Consider the following 16,296-nt stretch of genomic DNA (forward strand, 5'->3'; position numbering starts at 1 on the left):
TAGTAAAGAGAAGGCAGATCTAGCACAGTATGGTGTATCTGCCAATGGAAGCATATGATGCTGAGATGTCTGCCCAGGCCTTCTCTTTGAAATTAGACTGTATTCACTTCAAAGATATGTTCCTTGTTGGCAATGGACGGTATTCACAGTAAATGAATGTTCCTGCATCAACATCTCAAGTTACTACTACTCAGCAAACATAACTTGCATTAAACACGTGTTAGCATCTCAAAACAACAGCACATTAGCCACTACTGTTCCTTTCTGTTCAAAATCTAAACACAAAATGTTGCTTAGATAAGGCTCTAGAAATTGTGTTTTCCTTATCATGTGCAGTGGCTAACAATAAAATGTACACAGCATAATAAATAAGATTATATTTTTAAATTGAAATTTGGAACTGTAAAGGGACATTGCACAAGGCATTTAGACTTTCAAAAAGTAGAACAAGACAAAAGTATTATAATTCACTACATTAACAGGCTATGCAGTCATTTGTTAATTAGAAGATGACGTGTTGAAACAATACTTAATTCTTTCACTTCATTATAATCTGCTTAATCCATCTCATTGCAACAGGGAACACATAATTTTTTTTTTATTAGTCTGTATATGGCATTGTAAAAGTACTTCTGATCGAGGTACATATACATTACAGGTCATATCTACACTTGCTCTCACATAGGTTCATAGGTTCATAGGTTAGTTGACACACATATACCTCTGGTAATTTTAAAGATCGCCATTTCTACTATGGCATGTCTTTCAGATTGTGCCACTAAATTAATGCTTTGATCCATATCCAGGTAAAATATTTTAAGCATTCCTTAAGCCACCAACATGTATCTGATGGATGGTCTTATGTCAAAAAAGATGCGTCCTTGTTATTCAATTAATATTATATAGAAAATTGAACAAAACAGAATAGTTATGATCCACATGTAGTGGTCTAAGTGTGCTTCTGAACTGCTGACACTCCCATTTTCCATGCAGTGCAGAATTCCAAGGTATAACACTACGAGGTAGGTTTACGCTGTTACTTTTCAGTGTTTGGCCCTTCTTCACAAGTATTGCTCATAGAACTTAAAACCTTAACATAAAAAACAGGAGTTGTTCAACTCTCCCATGTGACCAGCATGAAAGTCAACTTAATTGCCACCCTTAAATATATATAGATAACTATTTAGCATGAAATTTATTGCATACTAATTGATTACTAAGTATTGGAATCAAGATCTCGTACTTTCTTTCTCTTAATTAAAATATGATATATTTTAGCAATAATTCCTGGCTGGGTGTGGGTATCACAGAATTTTCCAATGGTTTGTGTGGTTTGCATGAGTGTGAAACCCAAGGGATCAAAAAGGCCAACCATGGGGAAATCATGCAATTCCCACACCTAATCATGGATTATTGCTATTATACAATGATATTTTTTAAGAAAGAAATTTCTTACCTTTCTTAAATAATGTCATTGTGTAATGGCACATTTGTCTTCTTCCATGTTCTCCTCTCTCTATTGATTTTCGGTAAACACATTTGAGACTTACATCACCACTCTTGCACAGTACATCAATACAATGCAAGAGAAGCAATGGAGAAGCAGAATAAGAGTTCTACAAACAATCCACCAGGCATGAATCTCAGACGCTGTTTTAGATTTAAGCACTTTTCATTCTTTAATTAAATGCCAACACAAATAACTTCTTCAGAATCTCTGAATGCATTTACCAAAAATCAATATAGAGAAGATAATGTGGTCTCTTTCACTCATTCATTGGTTTGCAAGTGACACACCTACCACTCAACAGACTAAAGCAATTTGCTACAGAGGAACTTTTCTACTTCCTATTTCAACAGACATTTCTCTCATTAGAGACATTTTGAAAGATAATTGGAAGATAATTTTGAGCAGCACTGACCTGGCAAACATTTTTGGTGGCATCCACTTTTACTTAGAAAAGGATGCACAGTCTTAAATCTTTGTTGGAAATTTATGCATCTGAATTTTTGTCCACATGTAAGACACCTGGCATCTACAATGTGGGAGATGTAAGTAATGTTGGTACATCTGCGATTCATCTCAAGTTTTTATTTTGTCACTTAATTTAGATCTTTGGGCAAAAAAGAGATATGACTGCAATTCTCAATGTGTGGTCTACCTCACAACATATGTATCGTGTCCATGTTTTTATGTTGGCAAAACCATCAGAAGATTATTGAGAAAGATTTATAAACACACATTAGCTATTATAAGAAACAAACCTACAAGTAGTTAGTTAGCAATGCCTTAACCAAACATTCAGTTGTCCAGATTTCAAAAAGTTTTCTTTTTTGTACTTGATTCTGTAAGCAATGATGTTTTTTCTTTGAACTACAATGTCACTATAGAATGCTGTGAAGATCAAATTGAGAACCGACAGATATCTTGGCCTTAATGAATCTGTCAATATTAAGTGCCTTTTGTTAGCTCAGAACTTTAACAATTATTTTTATTCATTTTATTATCATCATGTAGTTTGTTTAGTATCAATCAGAGTCACATCATAGTTACTATGTGACACTTTCATACATTGTCCACCGGATTCACGAATCCTCCGTGTAAGACTAAATAAGTCTTACTCGGAGGCTGCAGTTGAATGGTATGACGTCAGCATGCCATGAATATTCATGAGGGCACACTGACTCTACCCCAAGTCTAACACGGACCGTGCAGGAAAGCAGGGGGCGTGTCCGACTGCCAAGCAGTCTAAAGGTCCACAACCCTGCAAGTGTCCGAAATGCAAAATGTCAACACACAAGAGCGAGTCCACTGAAATGTCCATGTACCCAACACCACACTCCCTGACATTGTAATCCCCCAGCACAGTTATAAAAAGTAAAACATAATTTTTTTTTCTAATTCCTGATATAGCTGCCCGTATTTGCTTGTGTGTGCGCGGGTGTGCCCATTGCTTAGCTGCAGTTAAGAATCTCGACATGGAAGAGCATAATAAGGAATGTTTATGCAAATTACGCCAAATAGTAATAGAGTAGTGGTAGAGCGTTCGCACAAAGAGGAAGCATTCACGGTTCGAGTCCCACCACTCCCCTTCCTATTTTATGTTCAAAATTAGTATATGAAATAATTACTGACATATATGATTAAACTTTTACTAAAAAGCATTGAAATGGCCTATGTATCAGTGAACAAAATGTATATTTATAAAGGAACCTGACATATAATTGCCCGCAGTTAAGCAATGCTTTACCCAGCGCAATATAGTTGCCCGTAGTTAAGCAGCACTTTACCCAGCGCAATATAGTCGCCCATAGTTAAGCAGTGCTTTACCCAGTGCAATGTAGTTGTCCATAGCTAAATAGTGCTTTACCCAGCACAATCGGTTTGCGCAGAAGTGTGCTCCGCGCCAACCAGTGCACTGTCGGGCAACGTGGAGCAACGTAGAGCAAAGTTACTTAAACACAGCCACACCCCCTAACCTGTCTGGACAATAGCAAAATAAAAAGCAATGACAAGGTTCGAACCCAGGACACTGTGCACCATAATCAAAGTACTGAACCACTAAGCCACAACAGCTTAGGATAAACATCCACTGTTAACATATATATATATATATATATATATATATATATATATATATATATATATATATATATATATATATATACTTATAAATGGTAGATTAACCATTGCTAAGCAGGTCTGCAGTCAGCCGAGATTTTTCAAAAATGGCCAATCACCAAAAAGTGTGAGAAATGCGGCATATTTAAGCTCCATAGGCGGGAATACTCACCATAACTGATTGTAGCTCCCATCTGCAGTTAGAATGTTCTGTGCTGGAGAGGGTACTCGCTTTCGAGTGCAACGCTGGGGCATCAAGGAGTCAAAATACATGGTTTGGCTCCTAGTCCATCGTCATGAGTCTCGACTCCTGCAGGGCCAGTTCCAAGGGATGGAGTATAAGGCAGAGGCTTGGAACTGGTTGGCTCATGAACTCACCAGTGCCACAGGCTTCCCTCGGACTGGTGAGCAGGTCCATCACCACCATGCAAACCTGAAGAGACAGAAGCAGGACCTACTGAACCAATGGATCCAGGAGGCCCGTCATATGCAAGATGCCCCATTACTAAGTAGATAGCCATGGAATGCAGTATGTAAGACATGCTAATATAGTCTAAATAATGGATAGGTATGTCTCAATATCCCTTCATTTACTTCACAGCTGCAGGTGTCCATGCTGTGAATCAGCAAGCCTATGCAGATAGGCTGCTAAGGCTGTGCCACCCGTTAGGTTAGTAATTATTCTGCATGTATTGTTATATAATATATGTGAGAGAGCATGAAAAAAGTGTTGTAGGCCAATAATACAGCTATAAAATGCCTTGAATAAATTTTCTGCATGTACTGTTATATAACATAAGTCAGAGAGCCAGGAATAGAGTGTAGTAACCCATTGTTTGTTTGTGTCTTTCGGCTTTTCCTGGTTAGGGGTCACCACAGCAGAACTCCGGTAGTAACCCATTAATAAAGGTAAAATAAGTCTGGAATACTATCTCTACATGTACTGTCATATAAAATAAGTGAGCGAGCCTGAAAAAGAGTGTTGTAACCTATCAATAAAGGTATATTATGTCCTGAATAGGTCTTCCATATGCACTGTAATATCAAATAAAGGAGAGAGCCTGTAGAAAAGAGTGTTTAATATAATTAATAAAGGTATAATACTTGGAGTGTGTCTGTGTCACTTACTTTGAAATGTTGCTGTACCCTTGCATTAAATAAATAGTACTGTTGTATTAAGTGCTGTCAACCCACAGTTGTGCAGTCCCATATAAAGTGGATGAAGGAAGTGCCAGTAGCTGTGAAGCATATAACATTTATTCCCTGAATAAATTCTCTGCATGTACTGTTATATAACATAAGTCAGAGAGCCATAAATAGAGTGTAGCAACCCATTAATAAAGGTAAAATAAGTCTGGAATACTATCTCTGCATGTACTGTCATATAAAATAAATGAGTGAGCCTGAAAAAGAGTGTTGTAACCTATCAATAAATGTATAATATGTCCTGAATAGGTCTTCCGTATACACTGTAATATCAAATAAAGGAGAGAGCCTGTAGAAAAGAGTGTTCAATGTAATTAATAAAGGTATAATACTTGGAGTGTGTCTGTGTCACTTACTTTGAAATGTTGTAGTACCCTTGCATTAAATAAATAGTACTGTTGTATTAAGTGCTGTCAACCCACAGTTGTGCAGTCCCATATAAAGTTGATGAAGGAAGTGCCAGTAGCTGTGAAGCATATAACAGTCCTCAACAGTTGGTAAATGGCTGTCATGCATAGGTAAATCTGGCACACAAGTAGCTTGTCAAGGTGTTCCCCAGAAATGTGAGTGTGCTACATGAAATGTAGGGTTCTGTAGAAAATTAAGTGAAAATGTCACGTGAACACATCCAGATATGTAGATACATAAATATAAAAATAAAATACAACTATGTAGCAGTAACATCTGCATCTTGGACAGTTAGTATGTCAGATATAGGTCAGGTATATAATGAACTAGCCAAACCCATTACACAATCTAATGCATGTTGCCTAGTGTAATAATACATGTAGGGGGTGTACACCTGCAGTCAATAGGAATGTAGTGTAGAGTAAAAGTACTAATAAGATGTTAATGGAGGTTTCTTTTTACACCCTACTCCATGTGCATAAACAATGCATTTCCACACCTCAATGGGTATGTCTAATCTCAAAACATTTGTTGGGACATATGTCCTATTGTTCTATAAAAATCCACATTTACTTTGATGTATGTGTCCTGTTCAAACAGCACAATCTTGGTGGCCTGTTGCCACCAATCATCCCTGCATGCTGTTGGAATGTCCACTGCCTTTCAATATATGCATGTGTTATGCTTGCTGTTCAACTGTTGTAACCCTGGTGTGTTGGGTTAATGGGGATATTACTGCATGCCGTTACAACTGATTTGGAATGCTGTTGTTTATGTTGTAGTTAAACACACCTAATCACAGAATGTATGGGAAGGCCGGTCCCAGCGGACCCACCTGTCCTTCCTCAGCTGGCGATTGCACCTGGCACCAGCAGGTCTGGTGCCCAGCCCGGGCTACCCTCCTCCATTGGCTCTGTGCTACCTTTGGTTGGAAGCACTGCAGGGGATGGGGCTCGTACCCCCTGCAAGTGTGGGCAGAGAAGGGCTGCCTGTCGCTCTCCGAAGGGTCCGGGTTGTGGTGCATAGGGAGATCCAGCATTTAGTCGCTTATCCTCTATGCCAGCTCAAGGCGAGTGTGGAGCGATTCACAGGTGAGCCTGCCCCTCCTATGCAGCCACCAGCACAGTGACCCTTGGGTCTGTGACGGTTCAGTGGTGACTGCCCATGGGTGGGGATCTCAGTCCCACTGTTACCATCTGTGGGCTCATGGGCTTGCGATTTCCAAACATCCATCTCTGTCAATTGTGTTCACCCAACCCATGTGTCATACTCCGCCCCTGTATGTGTCTTGTTTGTCTTGTCTGTTTACCTCCCCAACTTACCTCCCCTAATATACCTACTTCCTCTACCTCACTTTCCACTCTCACCTGAAAAAAAAAGGGCAATCTGTACCCACAAAAAAATTATTCCCCATACATAGCTGCCCATTTCGCACACAAGTCCACTGGACATGTAAACTGATAATTATAATTGGCAGTACAACATACTTTGTTGTCCTCACCCCTCTCCCAGGGGTGGTAGGTTTCAAATTTCACTCCAAATGCATTGCATATGCACAGCTGCTGCTGGTAAAGAAATAGGCAGCTATGGACCTTCCCTACACCCATCCTTCACATCCAGAGCTTGTTTTCCTACTGTCCTTCCCTCTTTGTGCCCCCTTTTTCACCACTTTCCTATCTCCCTATTTTCTTTTCTTTCAAAGAAATTAATGCAGGGGTTAGCGGGAGTAAGCACTTTTAAGCAGTAGTAAGCGGGTTTAAGCGAGTGTGCGCATGTGCGCTTAGCTAAGCATCAGTAAGCATCGCGCAAACCTGCACAAACCTGTGCAAACCCACTTACAACTGCTTAAAAGTGCCTTAGTCACTCTATGTCAGGGCCCTTGTTCTGCTTAGCAGCAAAATGAAACACCTCTGTCAGTCTCGAACCCCAGACCTTGGACGCACTAGACTGCATGAAGTACCACTAAGCCACAGCAGATATACAATAACTTGGTGCTGAAATAAATATATCATGCATTTCAATGAGTGAATGTAAAGGAAAATTAGGAAGGCCATAACACAAAGCTTGTTCTGTGGATCTTTACCAGCAATTATTGTGGAATTGCATTACATGAGTGTGATGTGAGAAGCAGCCATTCAAGCAGCAAATAATGTTACAGAGGCACTTTACAACCCCCACACAGTATCATAGCAGGACAAACAGTGGCATATCTGATTAGGGCAGAGGCCATACTTCCTAACTGTGACTACATTTCAGGGATGTCCCTGATTGTGAAACATATTTTAGCTGTGTCCCTCTGAATCCCTCTGAAAAGTACTGATGATTTGTTAGGTTTGTAGTCTTCCAGATAGAGGGTCCTGCTAAAGTCAGAAAGGTGGGGTATTACACAATGAATACTGACAATAATAACAGTAGACACCGCTTGTACTTCATAAAAGGAGTACTAATCCATATGCACTGCTTCACTCAAGTCTACACTTACTGTCCCTATTATGTGTAAGGTGTACCTCACTTTTAACTACCTATCCCTGACTCCATGCAAAGATGTATCTGAGTGTTTCATAGGCCTGGCAGAGGCACAAACACACAGGCATATAAGCTATTTTGCTGTTACACTCTCTGCAAATAGCTTTGGTAGGACCTCTACAAGCATACCCTTATGTAGGAGTACAACACAGAAATACCAATGGATGTAGCCATGTACTGGTAGCAACTGATTGTAACAATGCTATTGTACCAGTCCTGAAAACACCTGTGAGTTGCACAGACAAAGAATAACAGTCTAACTTCTGGTTACCATCTGGATAGGTTCACAGTTGGGAACTATGTAGACAGACCACCTGCCTTAATAAACTAACAGGTGCACACCAATCCTTTAAGTCCAGTAAGATATTATTCACACAATAATGCATAATGCTCTCTGTATGTAAGCATCCCCCCACAATTAAAATATACTTGTGTGTCTAGGGTCTACCAAGGGTGTAGGTAGGCATACTCAGTACTGGAATTGTCCAGTTGTCCTGAGAACCCTGTGCTAATGTCAACAATAAAAAACACAAACCCTGCAGAAATGAGTACATTAATATTCATAGTATAACAGTTCACAAACAGTTCATGTGCCAAAAGAATACTTCTCAATAACTACATTTGTATGGCAGTTAATTATATTAGTACAAAAGAAACTACATAGTCACATAAATGTTGTGTAAGCATTTGTAGGGGTGAGTTAAACTCTACACTGATAGCTGTGTACTGGTAGTGGCAACAGTCAGGTCTGAGTACAACATGTACATCACTGTCTACACCTCTAGCTTCATTTATAAGACGTATACCAACCTTCTGACTTACACAACAGTGTCCACAGCAAACAAGCATGGGCTCCACTCTGGAAATCTGAAAGGGCTACGCCTACATACCTTAGCTATTTATAGCATTGGGTTGCTGTGACAGTGAGTACTGCAATTACCACACAGCAGGCTGTATGCATTTACCAAATGCTGGGCACCAATTGGTGCAGAGGGCATCACATGCACATGTGCAGATACCTATAAAAGCAGATTGTACTTGCTATCCCCACATGCAATCATTACATTGCACGTGTCAGCAACTCTAGACCTCCTGAAGAGTAATGACAAACTGTAGTACTTAATAAAGAAATATTTAATTAAGTAACAAATATGTATATACTTAATTATAACCTAAATATATTAATTAAGAAAAAAAACTTAATTAATAACCAAAAATAAAACTTAAGTAAAAAACTTTACTTAATAAAAAAAAACATTGTCAAAGCATACACAGACGGACCTGAAAGGGACAAACAGGTATGTAACAGATTTGTAGTTACCGGCAAGTAGTAGATGTTTATGAATAGTACTGTACATACTCTAAAACATGCATATGTGGCGGCAGAAGGTATGCATGCACTGATGCCATGCATAACTACTGCCATGGAGAAATTAGTATGTAGCTGTGTGCAGTGCGACATAACTGTGACATTTGTAGCTCAGCATTATATGTCAAACATCTGAACATGTTATCTACGGTCTGTACAGTACTGTGTATAATGGCAGTTTGGGGGAGTAGTGCAAACACCTATATAAACCTGGATGTTACAGAGTAAGACATGCATGATAGTCACATAATGTGTAGCTTAGCACTGGCAACTGCTGTACCAGGCTAGTATAGTAATGTAGCATTTTCAGCTATATATACTCCCTGTACTATTACTGTATGCACACATGTGATGACTGTCCATGTTGTAGCAAGGCCCAACAGGTCATCCGTGAGGTGTACGGACTTACAACAGTGTGGACCTTGTGTGTGTATGGCACACACATATGGAGAGATATATATGTGTCTGATATATTAGCATCTGAACATGTGCATAGAGTAAGGGACATACTGTAACTGTTTGTGAAGGGTGGACATTTATATGTTGGTGCAGGTTGTTATGTGCATATTTATATGTAAGTTGTAGTGTGTGTCAAACAAGACAGCATACAGTGCTGGCATATGACATGTGGTGTTTAAGCACCATGGGTATGATTTGTTAGGTTTGTAGTCTTCCAGATAGAGGGTCCTGCTAAAGATACATGGGCTGAGAATACCTTCCATGCATTCTGCACAAGACTGTGCAATATCATTACATAACTGTATCCCGGTCAACCTTTGCATAATTGATATTCCCATCATGAAAGGTGGACTGTATATGTTCCTATATGTATATCTATATGTACACCAATGGATGTTCATATGTATGCTCAAGCTCAATGTTGTACACATATTGCCATCCCTTTTGTTAGAAACTCTGTACCCATGAACTACCACACAGGTGGTAGTCTACTCAACACTGAAAGTGTGATAAGAGACTATGGGACACAGGTGGACAGTAGTGTCCATTTTGATAATCACAGTGCCACACTAGTCATGTAAAATGAGTACGGTGCACATGTCATCAGAAAAGGTGTGTCATCCATGGAAAAAGAGGTCAGTGTTCCACTCTACTCATCAGTCATAACACCCATCATAGAGTACAATGACCCTGTTGGTATGTACTTCAGAAGACATCCACAGCAACTGTAGACGCCAGATACATACCTCACAAAGAGTATTACCAGACTCAAACAGATGCCCTATGCAGACTGTCTTACAAAACCACAGCTACACTGTGTCGCATACTGCCTACCCAGAGGCTACCTCTGCCTAACATACAAAGCTATGCCAAACCCACAGGTGTTGGACATGCTCCATATAAATAGATGAAACTCCATACAAGCTACACACTGTACTGATCTAAACCTTGTAACGTCAAAAAGCAGAACATGCTGGAGTGGTAAATTATCATCTCAGACACATACCATACTCTGGAACTAACAACCTATCAATAGAAAATGAAGGTCCTCATTAGCAGTTGGCATGAATATTCATGATGATTGGATGTGAGATAGGAAAGACAACCCGGGAATCACCTCTGTGGTTCTGCATGACAGGGGCACATGAACCTACATTACATGGGTGTTGAAGGGCAGGGTACCATATGGCTAGGCTTCCATAGGCCCTACGGATAATAGCCTATTAGCTACCTAGGACCCGATACACACACACATGTACTTGTTGCATTACTTGCTATGTGAGGTTGACTGGGTGTGATGAAGAATGTGTAGGCGAATGTGTCAAAGATGTGTATATGTGTGATAGCCTAGTGGGAAACTGTGTATATCATGATATGTAGTGTTGTAGCTCTAATCCCAGCAAAAGATATGTATGCTATTGCTAGGCAGGAAAAGCAGTATGGCATACGGTGTGACGTAGTCCCATGGTGTTGACTGGAGTGTGCCATTGTAGGCTAAAGCAGTACATTTATGCTTATTGATTGTTAACACTAGTGAATACAAATCCCATATGAATTGTAGTACTACCTGAAGCTGTAGGCCTAAACAGCACAGTATGGTTTATATCCACATTGCTTGGAAACACTGTATTGTTTGTTACCTGTAGTCCTCACACATTACATACCTCAGACATGAGGTTTTGTAGGTGCTGACACACAGTACTGCATGGTACACAGGTAAAACTAATCTGGGTTGCCATACCTTTGTGTCTTGCAGGTAAGTCTGATGTGTGTGTGGGTATGCCTGTAACTTGGCCTTGGTGGTATGTGTGTCACAGGATATAAGTGCATATCTAGCAACATGTATAGTGTAGTACAGCAGTATGCCACCTATAGTGATGAATGTGCACATATGTTACTGAGGGGTTTGCTATCAACAAGCAGAGTGGTGTACTGGTAGTACTGTAACTGTCCTTTACATTCATTTCAATGGATGACAAATGTCTGTATGCATTAGCTTCATATACACCTGCTGTGGCTAGGTGGTCCATTGTGTCACATACAGTGTGCCATGTACTGTTGTATAGTCTTACATACTGGTTTCACCTTGTTGCTGTGCAGAACATGGTTTGGTATATAGTATGTGCCAGGCACTGTCAGGCAGTTTTGGGTAGAGCAGTCATATGTTGTATTAAAAGTGTGTATCTACTGACAGCCAATAGGTTGCTATATATGGCATTTCACTGATGTCTGTACTTTAGAACATTGTGTGCCACATGACTTGCTCACAATTACTGTTTTATTGTCTTCCAGGGACATGTCTCACAACAGGAAACCTGCTTATTCCCCTGTGGAGGAGGAAGTCATCATAGACGCCCTGATACATCATCACAACCTGCTGTTCTCCATAACCAGCCAGGACCAGCATGGCCGCGCTGCACTGTGGCAAGATGTTGTCCATCGGGTGAATGATGTAGGCATGCATAACTGGACTTATGAGCAGGTACGCCATCACTGCAGTGATTTAATCAGACATGTCCGGCAGCATGCCTCCAATGTCCAGAGACAACAGCTTGCCACAGGTGGTGGTGCAGGAACACATCCTCCCCTCACCAGAGTGGAAGAGCTGCTCCTCAGCGTGGTGGCTCCTGGCCAACCAGTACAACAGACCTGTGTCTTCATGGAGGCCGGAGTCACCCAGCACATCGATACAGAGCATGCAGGTAACATGGCATATCTGTAGACTACTGTTAGCTCAATTGTTAGAACATGCATTTATCAGATGTGTACTGTGTATTCAGAAGATGTGGAGCCTGGTGTCATGCATTACTGATAATTTGGGACATAATCTGTATGCCTGTGACTGTCACCTGTTGTACTACTGTAAAATTGCAAACTCACAGCAGCAATACAATAGTTGTTGACACTGACAAACTGTCTCATATCCTTGCAGGTCCCTCTGGTGTGATAGCAAGACAGCAGACCCATGCTGGTGAGTGTTCTACATTTAAGATAGCATTTAACATGTGCATGTCATAGGAGAGTTGTAGGCCATATACACATGTTAAACACCTACACATAGTGCATGCTCTGCATGTTCTCTGTGGGACTATGCACATCCCAGTAACATGAGTCGCTGCCTCAAACACATGCAATACACAGAGCATCCCAACCAATTGTGGTACACTGTAGTGGGCATAGTATAGGCAGAGTCAATACACACGCACACAACATACACCACTTTGTTATATGCAGTAAGTGTTAATATGATACACATGGCATATGTAGACACCTGCTGTAAGGTCATACTCCAGTATCCCAAATGTCATCAACACAGCACACATACTATACCTGAGGGGTAGAGGCCTATCATGGGGTGGTGTGACACGCTTCAACACACAACACAATCATGTTAGGCAATGCTCCCTATTGAGCACATTACATACCCATGTAACAACTGGCTGTGAAATGTTTAATGTAGCCAAAGTGGTGCAGGTCAGGTGCAGCAAGATAGTTGCCAGTGTGACATACATTAGTGGCCTTGAGTGACCACATGATGCTGCCTGATGATGGCTCATGGTACTACACTACATCCAGTTACAGTAACTACAGTACTACACATAGCAGTCATTGCTATACACCTGACAGTTGTGTGCATCTGGCCATGGGATGTATACCTATGCATGATGGTGCACAGGACATTGGACAGCGTTTCAGATTTGCACTGCAATGTTGTGTCCATGTACACATTGTGTTCCAGGGTGAGGCCAATTATTGAACAACACACATGCATCAATGACATGTATACTGTTATCAACAAGGGCTCTCCAAACTCGCACTGCATGCTGTTGAGCAACACATATCCTGCATGCTGACATGTTTGATAGGACTCTTTGGCTTGTGATAATGTACTCCACCATCAACCACTAATGAATATGTTCCATATTGCTGTTGGTGTGTGTGTGTGTGTGTGTGTGTGTGTGTGTGTGTGTGTGTGTGTGTGTGTGTGTGTGTGTGTGTGTGTGTAGATGTGTTCATGTGTGCATGTGTTCATGTATTCATGTGTGCATATGTGCATGTGTGCATGTGTGCATGTGTTCATGTGTGCATGTGTGAATGTGTTCATGTGTGCATGTGTGCATGTGTTCATGTGTGCATTTGTGCTAGTATCCTGTACAGATGGTAAAGTGTATTTCCTGTCTCCCTCTCACAGGTGCTGAGGTATTGTTGGATGAGTGCAGCAGGGAACCTGAAGTCACTGCCACAAATAGTGGACATGATGATACATGTGTTGTGGCATAGGCAGGTTTGACAGGGTCTGTTGTTGGTCTGCCAATCGACAGTATACAGCTTTCCACCCCATCTATGAGCACATAAATACTGTCAATACATCCCTCAACACCAATGGCCTTAGCTGAGGAACAGCATACAGCAGGCATTGACCAGGATAGTGTGGTATCTATGGCACATGCAACCCCACACAGCAGCCATGCCCAGACACCTGGAACAGTACCACATAGACATATGTCCAGGGGTTCTCGTGGGAGCACTGCTGGTCATAATGCCCTTGGCAGACATGCCCCCACAGGTTTCACAACCTCAGGTATGTTCCGGGCTGTAATGCAGGCACAGGCACGTATGGAACGGTACACCAGGCAGGGACTAAGGGTGCAGAGGGCTCATAACACCGCTATCAATGACAGTATCTGTGACCTTGCCAGTGCCATCCGTAATTACACCAAGGTCATTCATAGACATTGGGGGGAGACACTAGATGCCCTCCGCAATGTAATGTCCATGCACCAGGACAGTGCAGGACGGCTGAGATGTCGACATATGCCAGCAACATCATCAGCTGGCAGTCATCGTGGATGACAAACAAGTCCCAGCCGCTCCCGTAGTGGCAGTACCAGCCCCAGCAATGTTGGGGCTGGGCTGTCGGTAGACCGTCCTAGACGACCACATGCATGTGGCTCTGGCCAGTCCCATCAGGGGCATGGGTCCAGTCGACATCCCTCTGTCTCTGACAATAGTACCCAGTCTGGCTTAGTACCCGATACTATCCGTGTCACCCCTGCCAGGCACAGGCACTGTGTCCGTGGCCGGAGACAGTGATCTGTACAGCCTGGCAGGTACAATCTGTGGCTGTCCCACAATCTCCCATATTTGGCAGCCACAAGGGGGAACTGTGTGCATGCAGACACACACACATAAACCTAACACCTAGGGCTAACACATACACACACACATTACTTCAACACTGACCCATACTGTACTGTTGTCCCTCACTCACACACACACACACACACACACACACACACACACACACACACACACACACACACACACAAACATGTCAATTGGATGGGTCATTGTCGGACTCTGGCAAACCAATAACACACCCTGTGAATATGATGAAACTGTGCCACCTCCTGTCATCTGTGACATTGATGCAGGAACAGGCTAACATGGTGCTGATGCACAGGGCGACCTAATAGCAGTGTAGCAATGTTAGGATGTTGTCAACAGTAAAGTGTAATGATATCCTTGTAGGTATATCTGAGCAGGCATGATGCATCAAAGCTATGGTTATATATGTAGTATTGTTTACTCCAGTGTTAATTCCAAACATGGATTTTCTGCCCATGTGCCACTTGGCTGATATATGTGGTACTGGCAGCATGTGTTGGTGAGTGGACGGTACGTGTGTGATGTGTGCAGTACAGATTTGCAGGTGTGCATTTGTGAACGTGGTGGAGGTGCACAGTCTGCATGTACGTGCATGGTGGACACATGGGAAGGGTGACATGCCCTGTATTACACAGTGTTAACACTTTATATTTCCTATTGGTGGCCAGTATGCATTTTACTACACATATGTTACAACTTGGGTACACGTGTGTATGACATGGTTTGACACTATGCTGTGGGTGATACTGTTAATATCGGTCATTGGTTTGCATTCTGGTAATGTACATAACCTCAACAGCCTGATTTTAACCAATCGTTAGATGATCTCTTGACAACTGACACACAGCTGTAGGATACACAGTAGCATTTGAATCCTTCCGGTACTATACTATACCAGTTACTAGTGTTACTTGACCGCCACACATTCCCGTGACCCCTCCTGTTTGGCATGTGGCCATCCTAGGTACAAGCAGACACACTAGGGATATGTCCGTCCACATCTGGTAATGCATACAGTGGCCTACAATGCATTCTCTGTATTAGACACTTATCCTCCACAAGGGTATCATTCAGACAGATACCTGTTGACCAACCCATGCTGTGAAGCTATAAGTCAACTATAGCATAGTCATCCACATTTACTATACATAGTATCCTGAAGTACCACATTGGTAGTAGCCCACAACATGTAGCAGAGGTACCGATGTGTTCATACAGCCACACGTGATGCCATCTGTCCTTTGATATTCACATTCCCAAAGGTATGCTGATGTCCCTCAGTGTATAACATAAGCAATAAGGGTCTGTATGCATATCCATGGAGTTGTTGTACACCTATAATGAATGCCGATTATTGACAGACTGTGTTGTGTTTGAAAATGTCTGAAATATGCCCCAGGCATGAACCCTCACTCACACTATTCTATAGAAACTGTCATATGTGTGTGTGTGACACAGATGACCTAGGGCACAGATCACTACAGTGGCTGGCCTTGTCACATACATACATATGTGACTTACGGTCTGAGAAGCAGCA

The sequence above is a fragment of the Protopterus annectens genome, chromosome 5.part0 (genome assembly GCF_019279795.1).
Source record: "Protopterus annectens isolate FY-2018-M chromosome 5.part0, PAN1.0, whole genome shotgun sequence".
Lineage (NCBI taxonomy): Eukaryota > Metazoa > Chordata > Ceratodontiformes > Protopteridae > Protopterus > Protopterus annectens.